Source organism: Psittacula echo (assembly GCF_963264785.1).
Source record: "Psittacula echo genome assembly, chromosome: 19".
NCBI lineage: Eukaryota > Metazoa > Chordata > Aves > Psittaciformes > Psittacidae > Psittacula > Psittacula echo.
This window is the reverse complement of record NC_137755.1, coordinates 5,821,171-5,833,449: the sequence shown is the minus strand read 5'-3', so window position 1 is coordinate 5,833,449 and position 12,279 is coordinate 5,821,171. Positions and strand designations below refer to the sequence as shown.

The following is a 12,279-nucleotide window of genomic DNA, read 5'->3' as shown; positions in this document are numbered from 1 at the left end:
CCTTGCTATATGCTACATGCTGTGCTCGGACCTCCCCGAGCCGGCTGGGCCGAGGCTGGACCTCCCACGGCTACTCCCGAAGCACCCCTGGGTGCCCAGTGCCATGGGCACGATGCTGCCACCACCACAAAGCCGTGGTGGTCGCTGTGGAGACGCCCATTGTGACGGGGCCCCCACGCTGAGCGTGGGCTATTGAAGGAGCCAGAGCCCTGCAGTAACCAGTGCAGAGGAGACCCCTCCCTCGGGAGGCTGCATCTCCCGTGGCTGCCCTGCGCATCCAGGTACGGGTTCTTTGACTTTGCAATCCTGTTTTAGTGTTGGCTTGAAACACATGGTGGGTGCAAAGCAGGAGCCTTCTGTGTGCAGGAGGCATGTGTGTAACCCACCATCCTTCATCGGGCTTCTTGGCTCCTAAGAATAGGTAATTTCCCATCCTCTGTTTGATAACTTGGAACTTCATTATCCAAGCTCTGATACTTATGAGGCAATAGTAATGAAAGGTCCCCATCCACAGCTTCTTTGGCTGCTTTGTCAGCAACATGATTGCCAATATTCTCTGGAGTGTTATCAAACTGATGTGCCTCAAAAGCAAATTTTGACTTTCTGACAATTTCAGAAGTCTCAGTAGCACCATCAGCTCAGCTTTCTGTGCTGATGTGTTGGAGGAGGAGGAATGTAGGGCTTTAGCCTCTATTATGTTTGGTTTAGCTCTATTATGTTATGGTCTGTAAACAGTTGTGAGTCAGCTCTCCTGCTTCTGGATCTGTTGTCAAAACCACTGCTGCTACAAACGGTTTGATACTTTCAAGTCTACGTCCTCTTGTCATAGAGGAATAGTTACCGCTTCTGCATCTCATGATGGTCCTTGTGCTTCCGCAGCCCATACTTGCGGATATACCCACTTTCTCTGTGATATCCGGCTCTGTGCCTGGTTTCTGTAACAAAAACTCTTAACTCCGCAGCTTTTTTTTTTTTATTACGAACACAGACCAGAATTTTCCTTCTTTAACCCTAATGGATGCATGTAATTTACTCAGTAAATCCCTATCCAATACCAGCACGGGGCACTCGGGCATGCAAAGAACTTGATTCTCAACATCTGTTTGCCAGTTTCTCAAATGTAAAGGAAGGCCGGGTTCCTGTCCACCTGTGGCACCAATGCCTGAAGCTGTTTGTTTGCTTAATTGCCCTTTACAAGTATTTATAACAGAATAAGTAACTTCTGTTTCTACAAGGAATTTTACCTTCTCATTCCCCAACCTAACTGTAGCCAGGGGCTCTGCTGGGGAGGGATTCGAATCTTCCCCCGCTCCTCCTCAATCTTCATCTAAAGGAATCATTCTCTCTGCCTGTCCTGATGGTCCACTAAATCTCCAGTGTTTCTTTTGATCTGAGGGCATTTTCCCTTTGAGTGCAACCTGTGGAGTCTGTTCACAACCCTTTCCATGCAATCCTTGTTTCCACTCCTCCTGGGCCAATCCCCCCTTTCCTGCTTTCTTGTGGGATAGCTACAGGAAGCAATTTTTCTCTCTTTTTTTTTCTCCTAAAGATTCCAGTTTTACTCTGGAGCTTATCTTATGCCCCCACATATACATTAACAAATTCCTGGTTGAAACCTGACACCCTATAACCAACAAAACACAATGTTGTATTATATTAATAATTATATGAATTCTATTAATAATACCTATATTAATAATCAGGGATTGAAAGCCCTCCCCAGTACTATTGAACCACTTGAACCATTTCAGAGAACTTGCACCAGAGCAATAGTGGTCCGATTGTGATAGGTCTCCAAGGCCACATCCATTGTTTTTACCAAATCACATTGGTCCTCCCCCTGAAGATTTTGTACCTTTTTCCTTATGTCTTCCCTGGATTGACTTTTTGTTAAATGGCCTAACTCTTTCCTTCTTTCCTCTGCTGCAGGATCAATAGTAGCATATTTATGCATCACATCTTTTAATCTTCCCACAAATCCAGAAGTTGATTCATTTACATCTTGCTTTATTTCATATAGCTTAGACCAGGTCACTGCCTTGGGGATCGCATTCCTAATGCTGAATAAAATCCACCTCCGCTATTGTTTCAAAGCTTGCCTGTCCCGATTAGGGTCCCAGTTCAGATCAGGGGTAGGTACGTGAAGATTCACTGTACCTGTCGCTGTGCCTGCTGTTATTTGTTGCTGTACTGCAGTCTGAGCCTTACGAATAATCATATTCCTGTCAACACTCTAGAAATCATGATGCGTAATTACCAGCCACTTGTTTCCAACTCTTCAAATCGATAATAGTAAAGGGAATCTTCATTATGAGCAGACCATCATTACACACAGCTTGACTTAGAGGTGCAATCACAGTTTCCCCTCATTTTCCCCTAGTTTGCTCTGGTGTAGGGCAAAATCCTTCAGCCCATTGCCCCCTGCCACCCTCCCCCCTTTATCTGAGGTGCCTGTGCTGGTGCTTGTGCTTGATTCTCATTGTCAGCACCTTCAGCCCCATTATTCACAGTACCCCTTCACCAGGGGGCTACCATCAATTCCAAATCCTCCTCTGCATTCCTCAAATGTTTAGTGCATAGTCGCCCTATGGTGAGGCACTGGGAGATGACAACTGCTCCTTGGAACACAAGCTGCTGGTGGAGGAGGCAAGAGCAGCTCCTATCCTGGTTCCCGTCTTGGTGCCTCGGCAGGCAGCGGGGCTGCTGTGACACACTGTGACATCACCTGCCACACACTGTGACGTCACCTGCCATGCACTATGACATCACCGCTCCCACTGCTTATATTGCATGCAGTGACTCCCCACGGCAGTCACTGTGCAGAGACGACTCTGAGAACTTCCCAAAGCAGCACCTGCAGCATCCTTGGGCAGCATCCAAGAGGAGGGACCTTCTGCACTGGCAGCGCCAGCATCCCCAGGTGCATCAACCCTTCATGATGGCCCAAGGGCTCATGGGGATCTTCAAACCTCTGCCTGGGAGTCCCTGTTCCAGGGGCACCCACAGTTCCTGCAGTTGCTGCAGCCCTGGCTTGTCTTAGGAACTGAAGCAGTTCTTTGGTGTGAAGGGTTTCAAGGCTGCCTGGTCAGGCAGCAGGGCTGGTGCTGACATCGGGGTTGAGCTCCCAGCCCCCTGGGTGGTGTTTTGGCTGGGATAGAATTAATTCTCTTTCCTGTAGCTGGTGCAGTGCTGTGTTCTGCCTATATTCTGGCAATAACGTTCGTAACACACTGATGCTTTCGTTGTTGCTCAGTAGCACTTACCCTGATCAAGGACTTTTCAGTCTCTCATGCTCTGCAGTGAGGAGGGGCACAAAAAGCCAGGAGGAAGCAGACAGGACACCTGACCCAAACTAGCCAAAGGGGTATTCCATCCCACAGCACGTCATGCCCAGGATAGAAACTGGGGGAGTCACCCTGAAGGGATGGGATTGGGTCAGGCTGGGTATCCCTCAGTGGGTACTGAGCAATTGCATTGGGCATCACTGCTGGTTAGCATTATCCTTTCTCCTGTCTAGTTTTATGCTCTGTCCCTTTTAAACCACAACAGCTCTACAGCAGCAAAGTTTGCTGTACAGCTCTTCATAGTGATTTTAGCGATAGAAGATTTTAACTTTCCTGTTGTTACTCTGATTCTCAGTCTACAACTGAGGGTTGCTATTTTGCGGGGGGGTCTTGTCTGGGGCTGGGGCAGGGTGGGGGCTGGCCCTGGCAGTCTGCCCTATCGGGTCTGGCCATAGGACTGCATTATTGAGTCAGTGGGATTTGTGCTCACAGTAAATAGCGCACAGGGTAGGGAACATAGGAATCTGGTTTGTTTTCTATGCGGATTGAAGTAAAAGGAAGCACTTGGTGGGATGGAGCCATCCCTTTCTTCTGGGGTTGTGGGATGAAGGATGCTGCGAGCGTGCTGTGTGCAGGGGAGCTCAGTATGGCTGCTGCAGGGCTTGAGGTTTGTCTCTAACTGAGACTGACTCTGTGGCTCTGGCAGCAGAGGGCAGAGGCTGGTCCCCCCATGGCCAATCCCGGAGCACCCCTGGGTGCCCAGTGCCATGGGCACGATGCTGCCGCCATCACAAAGCCGTGGTGGTCGCTGTGGAGATGCCCATTGTGACGGGGCCCCCATGCTGAGCGTGGGCTATTGAAGGAGCCAGAGCCCTGCAGGAACCAGTGCAGAGGAGACCCCTCCCTCGGGAGGCTGCATCTCCCGTGGCTGCCCTGCGCATCCAGGTACGTGTTCTTTGACTTTGCAATCCTGTTTTAGTGCTGGCTTGAAACACATGGTGGGTGCGTGCTCTAAAGGGAGGAGAAGCTGTCAGGAGATGTGCTGGTGCCATCCCAGCTGTAGGAGCAGGGGATGGGTGAGGAGGAGGCGCTGGGCTTGTTCCTGTGCTTGGAGCTGAGCTCTGCCTGCAGAGGTGCTGGGGGTGAAGCAGGAGCCTTCTGTGTGCAGGAGCTGCTGGTGTCAGAGGTGCTGAGAAGGTGTCAGGGCAGGAGCAGCCCCTGGGCAGTGCAGCTGCTGGTGCTGTCCCTGGGAGCTCAGCTCAAGGGGACCTGCCTGGCTCTGGCAAGGCCCGCGCAAGCCCCCTGGTCATTGCGGAAGGCAGGAGGGGTGCTGGCAGGTTCTAGTGATCCCTGTGCCAGGCATTCCACAAGTCACAGAAATTTCTAAACTGAAAAGTAGAGAAAAAAAAACACTCAAAATAAGTTTTATCCGTTGCCCTTTGCAATCTTCCTGCACTCGGAATCCTAAAATGTGCTGTGCAATCTGCAAGGCTTGACAAATCCCAAAGGTTTTAATGAGCCCCATGGTGTATTTCGGCTCAGTCCATGAACCTCAGGTGCTGAGAGGAGACTGAGGAAACCTTTCAAGAAGTCCAAGTCAGAAACAAAACCCCAAGGCCCTTCAGCATTAATGGACCCCACTGAGGGCTGTTACTGACAAAGCTTCCCCAGTGACTCATTAAAACAAGTAACTGGAGGCTGTGACTCCTGGGAGACAAGATGCAGGTATCTGGTGGTGAGAAAACCTTTGATTTGTTTGATGAAGCAGAAAGGCCAAGCCCTGACCACAGCCCTTGGAGAAGAAGAGCCTGAAATCCTGAGAAAGAAAGTTCTCCTCAAAGGCCTTGATGAAAGAGGCAACTGCCATAGCCCAGGGCACAGAGACCTTTTGTTCTTTTGGGCCTTTCAGCCTTGCCAGAATCCTCACTCATCTCTGCTGCAGGCTGTCCTGCACACTGGCCCATGCCTGCACCTCTTTCCCTTCAGGCTGTTGACACCCATCTTGCTTTCCCACCTGGCTCTCACCTGGCATTTCTGTACCTTCAGTCACATCTCGCACCCATCCCTGTCTGCTCCTTGAAACACAAAGCCATGGGCTGAGCCAGACTCCCTCTGGGTGACCTCTTGCACCACAACTCCACCTTTGGAGAGACATTTCCCTTTCCTAACTTCTAGTCTGAACCTGCCAAGCTGCACTTTGCAGAGGTTTCCTTCTCTTCCTGCTAGCAAGAAAACTTCCATCATCTCTGAAGCCACATTTCAAGTAGTTGTAGGCTGCTACTATAGTGTCAATTCAGTAGGTGGAGTGAATATCCCTCAGCAAGGCCATCTACAGGAGGCTTCTAGAGGAATGGGTGATGCCATCAGGATAGAGAACTAAGCAGCATGGGAGAGCAGTGGGAAAAGCCAATGGTCTGGATTGAGAACTTCCTGGCAAAAGCCAGAAGTAAAGGTGGTGTCCTTGGGTGCAAGGTACCCCATGTTCAGGGGACAGGGCACCTCATTTGGGACAGCTTCTTGCCTGTAGCACCCTCTCTCACTGCAGGAGGTTCCTGCATTCTGCAGGCTCAGGGATGGATCCTGCATTCCAGGCAAGTTTGGGTAGTGCAGGAGAGGGAGACAGGGAGGTCGGCTCATGGGGCATGAGGAGCAGTGTTCAGGCACCCCCAGCAGTGGGCATTCCCCATGGGCCACGCTGAGGCATGTTCCCATGAGGGAAACTTCTCAGACAGCCTCTGCTTTGTCCAGGCTCTGCAGCCACACTCCAGGAACACCTACTCCTCCTCCACCTACAGACATCAACTGCTCTCCATTGCTGGGCTCCATCCTGCTTGTAAGGATTGGTTAAAGCCCTGAACCATCACCTTGCTTCTTGCTGACTTCCCTCCACCCTCCCTCACCTCCCTGCACACTGCTCATTGCCACCAGTAACTCACTGAAGAGTTAAGAAGCTCTCAAGGCTTTCCTCAGGGGGTGACCATGTTTCTCCATTCACCATTGATGGATCCATGGGGTGCCAGGTGTGAGGTTCCTGCAGAGGCAGAGCTGCCCCTGGGCAGAGCCCTGCTGCCGGGAGGGGTGTGCAGGGCAGAGCTGAGCACACAGCCCATGGGATGGGCTCTGGGAGCACTGAGAGGGAGCAGAGCTGGGCCCAGAGCAGCAGCTCCTGGCAGGGACAGCTCCAGGCAGCAGAGACATGGGCAGGGAGTGGGGGAAAGTGCAGCCCAGGCCTGGGGAGGGTGCGTTCAGGCAGCTCTCTTGGTGCCTGGCACTGGAGGTGGCTGCTGGCCTTGCTCTGCTGGGCACAGTCCTTTGCTTCTCCCCATGAGACCTCCGTGTTCTGTCCCTTTAAACCGTGCTGCCCTGCTCTCAGCACGGGACAGGTTTTTGTGGGGGTTCTTAAGAGCAATTTGTGTGTGAAGGCACCTTGCAGGCAGTGGGAGTTTCAGCACAGGGCAGATGGGAAAGGTCTGATGGACACTGCAGCTCTCCTGCCTCTGCACTAATCTGCAAAAAGCTGAGGACTTCTCCCTATTTCAGTACTCTTCAGGTTTTCAGTCATTCAGAGAATGTTTTATAACACCCCCTCAAAAAAAACCCTCACAAACCTCAGCAGTGCTATGCCAGTAAATAAATAACACAGTCAAAGAGTCTAAGGCCTTGCTGAGCCTCTCTTGCGCAGACCAGACTCATCGGAGTCATGAGTACATGTAGAGGACTTTACAATCAATCTGGATTTCATCTGACATCCCTTGTGAACGTTAGAGCTGGACAAAGCACTGTTTCACACATAACATGACTCCCAACCAACATGAACACTGCCAGGAATGGGGCAGCCACGGATCCTCTGTGCACCCTGTGCCAGTGTCCCACCACCCTCAAATAGAAAAAATTCCTCCAAATGTCCAAGCTAAATCTCCCTTTTTTCAGCTTAGATCTATTGCCCCTCGTCCTGTCACTGCACACCCTTCTAAAAAGCCCCTCTCCAGATTTCTCGTAGGCCCTGTTTAGCTATGGGCAGATCCTGAGATGTCTCCCTGGAACCTTCTCTTCTCCAGGCGGAACACCCCCATCTCTCTCAGCCTGTCTTCATCGGAGACGTGCTCCAGCCCTTAGAGCACAGCAGTTAATGGCTGGACTCGATGTTCTCAAGGGTCTTTTCAAATGAAATGATTCTGGGATTTCATCTGACATCCCTTGTGAACGTCAGAGCTGGGCAAAGCACAGCTTCAGAGCAAACCTGACTCCCATCCAACCTGGCCTTGAACACTGCCAGGGATGGGGCAGCCACAACTTCTCTGAGCACCCTGTGCCAGCTCCTCAGCACCCTCACAGAGAAGAACTTCCTCCTAATGTCCAAGCTAAATCTGCCTTTTTTTCAGCTGAAGCCATTCCCCCTTGTCCTGTCACTGCACACACTTGCAGAAAGCCCCTCTCCAGATTTCTTGTAGGCCCTAAGTATGGGCTGATTGCTAGGATGTCTCTCTGCAGCCTTCTCCAGGCTCAGCACCCTCAGCTCTCTCAGCTGTCATCATCAGAGACGTGCTCCAGCCCTCAGAGCAACTTCAGGGCCCTTCATAAACCCATCTTTGTAGGATCATAAGAGAACAGTGTTTGGAAGGGACCCCAGAAGGTCTCAAGTCCAACCGCTCCGGAACAGGGTCACGGCTAGTGGTTCAAGGCTTGATTCAGTCTGAGTTGGAAATCCCCAAGGCCAGAGCCTGCACAGCCTCTCTGGGTGACCTGATGCAGCACTTGCCTGAGCCTATGGGAGCAAGGTTTCCTTATGTCCTGGCTCAACCTCTCCTCTGTCACTCTCCCCCATTGCCTTTTGTTTTCACACCAGGCACCATTGTCAGGAGCCTGGCTCTGTATTCTCCATGTCCTCCTTGCTGGTACAGGCAGCCAGTCCCCAACAGCCTTCCCTTCCCAAGATCTCAGGTCCCCATCAGCCTTCCCTTTTCCAGGCTGGACAAGCCCAGCTCCCCCAGCCTCTCCCCACAGGCACCGTGCTCCAGTCCCCACCTGTCCTGAGGGCCAATTGCTAAACCCACTCCTGCTTGCCAATAGCGTTCCTGAACTGGGGATCTGAAACCTGGATGGAGTATTCCAGAGCATCCCTTCCCTTGTTCTCCTGCCGTGCTCCTGGTCATACAGCCCGCCATGCTGCTGTCCTCCCTTGCTGCCAGGGCACACGCTGCCTCCTGTCCAGCTCCTGCCCACCCAGTTCTTTCCCATGGGCTGCTCCCAGCCAGGCAGCCCCAGCCTGGGCCATTGCAGGGGAGTCCTCTGCAGGGACCCCTGTGTCCCCTGCTCTCCTGCCCAGGACACCCTGAGAGCTCTGCAGCCCCCCCATGCCATCCCATCTCCCCACACCAGCACAACAGCCCTGGCCCTTGGGCTCCTCAAGAGCTCTTCCTGCTCCAGGCACAGAGCAGCCACCCCAGAGCTGGAGCAGCCAGAAAGCTGATTTCATTCCCCTTCATTCCTGCCATGTGAGCACATATCACAGAGAAGAAGTTGCTGCAGGATCATTTATTTCCCTTAAATACAATGAAAGAACCCCACTGACACAAAGTCTGTGGGTCACACAACATGGGTGGCTAGTTAAGCTGGAGATGAAAACTGACATTTCTATGAAGACAACATAACTACAAATTGAAACAGGAAACCAAATGTAAAGAAAGAAACTCAGACGTGGCCTATCATGACCTACACTGGCAGCCCTTTCCAGGGTAAAGCAAGCAGTACATGGCTGCTGAAACACATCCAGTCACCAGCTTCCTCACAGCATCCTTGAGCTCCTGGTTCCTCAGGCTGTAGATGAGGGGGTTCACTGCTGGAGGCACCACCGAGTACAGCACTGACACCACCAGATTCAAGGATGGGGAGGAGATGGAGAGGGGCTTCAAATAGCCAAAGGTAGCAGTGCTGACAAAGAGGGAGAGCACGGCCAGGTGAGGGAGGCACGTGGAAAAGGCTTTGTGGCGTCCCTGCTCAGAGGGGATCCTCAGCACAGCCCTGAAGATCTGCACATAGGACCCCACAATGAACACAAAACAGCCAAGTGCCAAACAGAAACCAAGCACATGAAGCCCAACTCCCCTGAGGTAGGAATTGAGAGAGAGAGATTGAGGAGATGGGGGATTTCACAGAAGAACTGCTCCACAGCATTGCCTCGGCAGAGGGGGAGTGAAAATGTATTGGCTGTGTGCAGCAGGGCAGTGAGAAACCCAGCGCCTCAGGCAGCTGCTGCCATGTGGACACAAGCTCTGCTGCCCAGGAGGCTCCCGTAGTGCAGGGGCTTGCAGATGGCCACGTAGCGGTCGTAGGACATGACAGTGAGGAGGGAAAACTCGGCTGACATGAAAAAGAGAAAGAAAAAGGCCTGTGCAGCACAACCTGTGTAGGAGACGGCCCTGGTGTCCCACAGGGAATTGGCCATGGATCTGGGGACAGTGGTGGAGATGCAGCCCAGGTCCAGCAGAGAGAGGTTAAGGAGGAAGAAGTACATGGGGGTGTGGAGGTGCTGGTCGCAGGCTGTGCTGGTGATGATGAGGCCGTTGCCCAGGAGCGCAGCCAGGAAGATGCCCAGGAAGAGCCAGAAGTGCCAGAGCTGCAGCTCCCGCCTGTCTGCGAATGGCAGGAGGAGGAAGTGGGTGATGGAGCTGCCGTTGGACATCTGCTGCCTCTGGGCATGGGGCACTGTCAGAGGAGAAAAAGACAGTGACAGGTTAGGACAGGAGGGATGTCAGATACAGAAGTTCAATTTACACACTCACGACTCTGGACGCTTTCGGTCTGCATAGGAGAGGCTCAGTGTGACTTCGTCATGATTGTATCTGAGGTTGGTTTTTTTGTTTGTTTTCCCAGTGTCACATCTGAAGACTGACTCTATTAGGGATAAAATTCCTAATTAAGTTTTTGAAGGCAACTGTGAAGAGTCTGAGCATGGGAGAGACAAAAGGGCTCAGCTGTCTGTTGGGAAGTCATTGCTAGGCCACTCTCCATCATCTTTACCAAGTCTTGGGAAACAGGAGAGGTGCCTGAGGACTGGAGGAAAGCAAATGTCACTCCAGTCTTCAAAAAGGGCAAGAAGGAGGACCTGGGTAACTATAGACCGGTCAGCCTCACTTCCATCCCTGGGAAAGTGATGGAACACCTTATCCTTGATGCCATCTTAAGGCATGTCAAGGATAAGAAGGTTATGAGGGGCAGTCAACATGGCTTTACCAAGGGGAAGTCATGCTTGACCAACCTCATAGCCTTTTATGAGGAAATAACATTGTGGATGGATGATGGCAGAGCGGTGGATGTGGTCTACCTTGACTTCAGCAAAGCATTTGACACAGTCTCCCACAGCATCCTCATAGCTAAATTGAGGAAGTGTGGTCTGGATGATCAGGTAGTGAGGTGGACTGCAAACTGGCTGAAGGACAGAAGCCAGAGAGTTGTAGTCTATGGGGCGGAGTCTAGTTGGAGGCCTGTATCTAGTGGAGTGCCTCAAGGGTCAGTACTGGGACCAGTATTATTTAATATATTCATCAATGATTTAGATGAGGGAATTGAGTGTACTGTCAGCAAGTTTGCTGATGACACTAAGCTGGGAGGAGTGGCTGACACGCCAGAAGGCTGTGCTGCCATCCAGCGAGCTCTGGACAGGCTGGAGAGTTGGGCAGGACTTGATGAAATATAACAAGGGAAAGTGTAGAGTCCTGCATCTGGACAGGGACCTGCTGGAGAGAGTCCAGCGCAGGGCAACTAAGATGATTAAGGGAGTGGAGCATCTCCCTTATGAGGAAAGGCTGAGGGAGCTGGGTCTCTATAGTTTGGAGAAGAGGACACTGAGGGGTGACCTTATTAGTGTATATAAATATATGAAGGGGGAGTGTCACGAGGATGGAGCCAGGCTCTTCTCAGTGGCAAACAATGATAGGACAAGGGGTAATGGGTACAAACTGGAACACAAGAGGTTCCACTTAAACTTGAGAAGAAACTTCTTCTCAGCGAGGGTGACGGAACACTGGAACAGGCTGCCCAGGGAGGTTGTGGAGTCTCCTTCTCTGGAGACATTCAAAACTCGCCTGGACACATTCCTGTGTAACCTTATCTAGGTGTTCCTGCTCCGGCAGGGGGATTGGACTAGATGATCTTTTGAGGTCCCTTCCAATCTCTAACATACTGTGATACTGTGACAGCACTGGGCATCCATGGCTGCACACCCACATTCACATCATGCAGCCAGCCCCGGGAAAAGGGACCTGCCTTGTCCTGTCCCTCGCATGGTGCAGAGAGAAGCCCTGCTCTGCAGCACATCCTCCTCCTTATCTACACAGAGAAACCAAGAGAGTCCTCCTGACAGATCCCATGGCCTGTCCGAGGCAGCAGCTTGAGGAGATCCCTCCAGGAACTGCAGCTGCATTGCCCTGCACCCAGAGCCTTACCATGCACAGGGCTGGGAAGGTTTCTCCTGCAGGGAGCTCTGAGCATCCTCCACTGCCAAGTGCCTTTAAGCTCTCTGAGGCTCGCAGGTCTCCCCTTGGTCCCAGCTCATCAGGAGAGGCCCAGCAGAGGTGGCTCTGCCTCTGCCCCACTGGGCTCCCTCCAGGGCTCCCCCCAGGTCTCCCTGGGGCTCCAGAGGAACCCCATGGTTAAGAGCATGAAGCATGTACTGATGTTCCCTCCCTCAGCTGGGAGACACACTGCCTTCCTGCAGCGTCATTTCTCTGCTGAGAGATGGAATTTGGTGTAAACAAAGTTTATCAGAATTACAGAATCGTTTAGATTCAAAAAGACACTGAAGATCAACTCTAGCTATCAACCAAAAACTGTCAAGTCCACCTCTGATCCATGTCAACAAGTGCCACATCTCCATGTCTTTTAAAGGCCTCCAGGAATGGTGACACAACCACTTCTGTGGGCAGCCTGTTTCTTGTCCCATCATTAGGACAGCCAGGCAAGGACAGGCTGGAATCTCCTTTACCCTTGCTGATGG

At 51.9% G+C, this 12,279-nt stretch overlaps 1 pseudogene across 1 annotated transcript; it reads right to left on the bottom strand.

Annotated features, from left to right (window-relative positions):
• Positions 1 to 8,989: 8,989 nt before the first annotated feature.
• On the bottom strand, positions 8,990 to 9,966 carry LOC308228604 (olfactory receptor 14C36-like; annotated as a pseudogene). The gene has a single exon. The product of its transcript is annotated as an olfactory receptor 14C36-like (transcript).
• Positions 9,967 to 12,279: the final 2,313 nt, after the last annotated feature.